The sequence below is a fragment of the Lutra lutra genome, chromosome 7 (genome assembly GCF_902655055.1).
Source record: "Lutra lutra chromosome 7, mLutLut1.2, whole genome shotgun sequence".
Lineage (NCBI taxonomy): Eukaryota > Metazoa > Chordata > Mammalia > Carnivora > Mustelidae > Lutra > Lutra lutra.
Window position 1 is genome coordinate 143,757,115 of NC_062284.1, and position 5,057 is coordinate 143,762,171.

Sequence of the window (5,057 nt, forward strand, 5' to 3'; positions counted from 1 at the left end):
GACAATCCAACTGCATCTCCAGGCAGAGTGGGCGGATATGCCGTGGGAGTTGCGGGGGCACACAGGGTGGGACCAGGGCAGATCTGGGGGTGCGGGGTGATATGGGGGTGCGCCAGCAGCGTGTGCGTGAGCCTGTGCGTGGGAGGAGGGGAGGATGTGGGCGGGTGGGAGCTAATTAGCTGAAGCCTGGTCTCCATGCAGAGCCTGGACGTGAGCCCATGTCTGGCAGCTTCATCTCAGCCCACACCGGCCCCCTCGTCTCACTGTGGCTCCCCATCTGCCCCAGAACCCCACCGTTGCCCACCAGGCATGGCCAGGCGGTGGCCCCCAGAGTCCTCCAGCATTGTCGGTCAGGGAGGGGGCTGAGCACAGAGGCCCCCTCTCGGGGAAGGGAAGAGCAGCTGCTGTTGCACATCTCCCACCCTGCCCCAGCTCGTCTGGGGTGCAGTCTGTGAAGGTCAGGGCAAGCTGCCTGGGTCCAGGGGTGGAAAAGCAGTATCCCAAGTCACAGAGCAAGTGGGCAGCAGAGCCAGTTCTCCAGTCCACCCCTCCCTGCCCATCCAGGACTCTAGCCCAGGTTCCTTGGGGTTTCCAAGCTCCCGGGCTAGCCTGGGCCAGCAGCTGGGCTCTCTACCTCTAGGTGATCCTGCCCTCTGCTCCCAGGGACGTACACATCGGCAGCCCCTCCCTTCAACCGCTAAAGCCAGCCCCATGTCCCAACACCCAGGGCACATAAGGGATTTTAAGGAAGGCAGGAAGAACTAACCCGTTCTGCTAGGCAGAACACCCACTGAGCCCTGGGAAAAGGGCCTCAGCTCTATGGGCTCCAGGGAATGAGAGGGGGGCTTGTCCTGGCCCTGGTTCTGGCTGCCAATTGTCCTGGAGCAGGCTCCTTGGCCTGGAAAGACCCAAAAGTCATGCTGGGACCTGGGAAGGGCCACCTGCCGCCTCCATCACCTCCGTTCCTGTATTCCATCCTACGTGACTACTAGCAATCCCACAGCCAACGCGAGAAGCTCAGAGGCGCCTCGTCCATCCATCATCATCTTCCATCTGCCCATCCATCCCTACACGCCTCAGTCCATCAGTTCGTTGACCCAGAAATCCATCCAGTAAACATCTGTGGACATAACTGACTGAATCTCTCTGTCTATCTGTCCTCCCACCCACCTGTTCATGTAACATTCAGTCCTTCATCAGTCCAGCCAGCCGGCTAACCCATAGTCCCTCCAGTCTTCTAGGGGTACATCTCCCATTGATGGGCCATCCACCGTTCCCACACGGTCCACTCACCCAGCCCGCCCACCGTCCGTGTGCCCCCCCATCCGACCATCTGCCCACCCAACCTGTGACTGGTTTAGCTCTGATTCACCTGTTACTAACCCATCCAACCACCCACTTGTTCGTGGTTAAAATCAAGTCCTTCAGCCCTTTCCAAAGTCCCAGGAAGGCCAACCCCCCCCTTCCCACCCCAGTCCTCTTCACTTGCTGCCAACCCCAGGCTGTGTGCCCTTTCCCTGGGCACCCAGGCCTGCTCCCTGTGTAGAGAGGCCACTCCAACGGGCAGCCCTGCCTTCTCCTCCCTCCAGGCAGGATCCAAGAACAGTGATCCACAACCACTTCCGAAGAGATATTGATCCTGGCCTGCCCCGCCCTGAATGTGTCCATGAACAAAACACGGGAAATGTCACATCCTCGACTCCCACTGCCCTGCCCACTTCCCTCCCACAGTAATAGTATCCCACCAACAATAATCACCCTCCCGCGTGTGCCCCTCTGGGCCAGGTCCTGTCCTAAGCACTCTGCATATAGCTTCTCATATGAGCCTCGACATCACCCACTCACTCCGTGAGGCAGTGGCGCTGCTGTAGCCATTTTACAGGTGAGGCACACAGAGGCCAGGGGATAATGATAGAAGCCAGCATTGATTGGTCCCTCCTACGGGCCCCACGGTGCTAGGTGCTTGACATGCCTGGAACATTTAAGCCTCATCATGGCGGGACTCCCTGCCACCATCCCCTTTTACAGCTGGACTAACTGAGGCCCCAAAATTCATCCAAAGTCACAAAGCTGGAAAGTGGAGGCACTGGGATTTGAATGCAGCTTCCTGATTCCAAAGCCCGTGCTGTCAGCTACCCAGGATTCCTCGGGCAGTGCTGGGGCTGAGCTTTGCCCTAGATGACTGTGGGCAAAGGGTGGCCAAGAGCCCAGGCACACACGAGCTCCAACAACCGGGCCCTTTCGACCTGCAGAGGACGGAGTCGGTCCATCAGAGCCGGGACTGCAGAGTGTGGAGGAAAGGCTGAGCACTAGGCAGGGTCTTTGAAGGAGAACCAAGAAGCAGGGAGCTGAGGCAGCCCCGGGGTCCAAGACAGGAGAGTCAGGGGGAGCGTGGGGACCGAACCCGAGACCCAGCAGGTGTTAGGCATGGGCATGAGGAGAGCCCCTCACAGGGTCAGTCTCAGAACTAATTCCGGTAACAATCTAGGGCAGAGCGAGGAGAGGGGCGGGCGTGGATGTTTCTGGAAGGGACTCCAAGCCTGAGCACCGTCTGTAAAGTCACCGGTGCCTGGTACTTCCAGCTGCATTCAGTAGGTGCTCAATGGAGGCTGGTCAGGGCAGGGGCCTGGATCCCCAGGGCCACAGGCATCGGGAGCTTGAACAATTACCTTTCTTCAGATTATTACATCACGTGCACGTTGGATCGTGGCAGGAAGTATGGGGAAATGAAGGAAAAGGAGAGGAGACTCCAGTCTATGAATTGCTCCAGGAAAAGCACGGGGCTGCCAAGACTCTGCTGGGGTGCAGACGTCGGTGTGAGCAGGTGCGCAAGACCCCGCTGCCCTCGCCCAGCACAGACACCCTGTCGGGGTGTGGAGGCCACCTGGAAGATGGACAACGCCTCTGGTTCTCACTCGTGTACCCGTTCCTAAGGAGCCTTCATGAAGCCCGACTGCATCCAAGCCCAGGGCGCGGGGCCCAGAGAAGGCCCCCGTGGCCAGGACAGGAAAGCCCACGGTGCTGAACCACGGCCCCCCAGAAGCTAGGCCCCGACCTCCGGAACCTGGGCGTGCTCTCTCCCTCACAGGCCAGGTGTTTGCAGATGGAAGGAGTTCAGTCAACGGTCTGGAGACCAGGAGATGACCCTGGAGCGTTCAGATGGGGCCCCAATGTCGTTACAGGGTCCCTCTGAGAGGGACTTCTCTCAGTCTGCTGGGGCTGCTGTGACGGGGTACCGTGGACCCGGGGCTCATCTCCAGAGGCTGGAAGTCTGAGATCAGAGTGCGGGCAAGGGCAGGCGGGGACTTCTGGCCACGTCCCCTCATGGTAGAAGGGACGAGCGGCCTCCCCGAGGCATCTCTTCAGAGGCACCAAAGTCCCCACCTCCTTACAGCGTCACCTTGGGGGTTAAGTTTCACCGCAGGAATTTCAGGGACACACTTTCAGACCTCCAAAGGCCTGAGGCCAAGGCAAGCTCGTGGGGCAAGGGGGAGGGATGGAGCAGGTCCAGCAGGAGGGAGAGGGCAGTGGAGGGGGGACAGCACCAGGGAAAAGGTAGTGGAATCCCAGGCCCTGCCTAGCAAGGGGTGACTGGGGCGTCACCTTGTTCACCCCCTCTGCCTCGTCCACACCGACACCCAACGTCCAGGTGCTGGAGACGAGGTCCCGGCCCCAAGCTGGGTACAGCCCTGCAGGAATGCCCCCAGCCCAGCCAGACTCCTTCCTCTGTGTCCACCCCCCAACCTACCAGCCTTGATGTGAGGGGGGTGGGGGAAAGCATCTTTTTTAACCGAAGAAAATGGAAACCTCACCTCGCTTCAGCTGTACTTAGCTAACTTTCCCTGCTAAGTGGGGCATAATCAAATCCAGCCCCAGAGCCTCATTTCCAGGCAACTTTATTCATTGTTATTTTTATTCCAAGAATTCCTTGGCATTTTCTGGGAGCCACTGAAGTGTTTAGTAGCGGCCTAAGTAACAACGTATCCTGTTTGGAGAGAAACCCAGGAGCAAGTAGTGGCAGCTGGGGTTATCCTGGGAGGACACGTGAGGTCAACAGGCCCAGGCCCGGGGTGAGGCACCCGGAATGGCTCAGGGGCTGGAACGTGGCTGGGTCAGGGGCGTCTGGCTCACGGCAGGGGGACTTCTAAAACAGTGGGGGACCCGGGCAGAGGAAGAAGCAGGGGCCTTTGCGCGGACAGGGATGACATCAGGCAGAGGGGTCACCCCTGGGACGCTGGGGAGGTCCTCAAACCAGGGGGCTTGGCTGTGACAGCAAGTTTCCGGAGACTTGAGGGACCTGGAGCCACAGCTCTGTCTCCCTCTTAAACAGCAACCCACGGTTCTCTGGCTTCCCGGGGTGGCCCCAGGACCCAGCAAGGACGAAAGGCGCCCAGCCTCCACCGTATCTTCTCAGGGGCCAAACCAGAGGACACCTTGTGAGCAAGGGCAGCGAGAGCTGGGCGGGGTGTGCGTCGCCTCTGCGTCCAGCACGGAGACCCCAGGATGGCAGCGGAGGGCCAGGAATGAACAGACAGAAGAGAGAGCAACTCGAAATCAGGGAGGAGGCCACAGCCGAGCCACACCAGGACTGGGATCTGGGGACAAGGGATGTCTAGAATGGACGCACAGGCAGAGGCCAGGCTGAGGGCCACCAGGCACGCAAGCAGCCTAGACACAGGGAACATGGCCTCCAGGTTGGAGGCCAGCTGTGAGCAGTGGAGCGGGAATAGGAGGTCAATCCCGGGCAGTGTGGGGGCCCTGGAGGAGATTCAGGATGCTGGAGTGGAGAGTGAGCTCGGGAGTGCTCTCAGACACACCAGGGGGCCTCCACAGGCACCCATAACAGCCCCTCTGCCACCCAGGTCCCCTCGGCCCACGCCACACGTGGCCACCAAGCCCCTCCTGGCCTAGTTGAGAGCTGGTGACTCTCAAGGAGGTCTGGCCGGTATGTTTCCTATTCTTGTTGCTTAAATCCTTAAATGGTTCTTTTGTAAGAGTCACTGGATGCTCAGGAAGTCTTTTGATGCCTTCAAAGGGCTTTTTAATAAGCGTTTCTA